Below are 331 nucleotides of genomic sequence, written 5' to 3' on the forward strand. Positions count from 1 at the left end.
GCTGCGGCACCACAGCAGTGGATCCGGTCCTGGAAGGGGCTGCATCTCGCTGCCTGACACCTTGCTTCCACACGGACTTTATTTAAAAGGTGGAAAATCCCAGCTGGGAGCAAGGCACAGCCGGGAGTGGGGGGGCTGGGGCAGGGGAGCTCTGTCAGCAATGGCAGTGGGACATGTCGGATGGGGGGTCCATCGCACCTGGCAGCGTGGTGAGGAGGATGCATATCATGCCGGGGAAAGCCCGGCCTTGTGCTGCGCCAGTTCTCCCAGTCAAGCCTCGGCACGGCACAGTCCCCGCTGGAGCATGCCGTGCCGGTGGGAGTACCGCACG

This window comes from Pygoscelis adeliae, unplaced genomic scaffold (assembly GCF_000699105.1).
Source record: "Pygoscelis adeliae isolate BGI_AS28 unplaced genomic scaffold, ASM69910v1 Scaffold1486, whole genome shotgun sequence".
NCBI lineage: Eukaryota > Metazoa > Chordata > Aves > Sphenisciformes > Spheniscidae > Pygoscelis > Pygoscelis adeliae.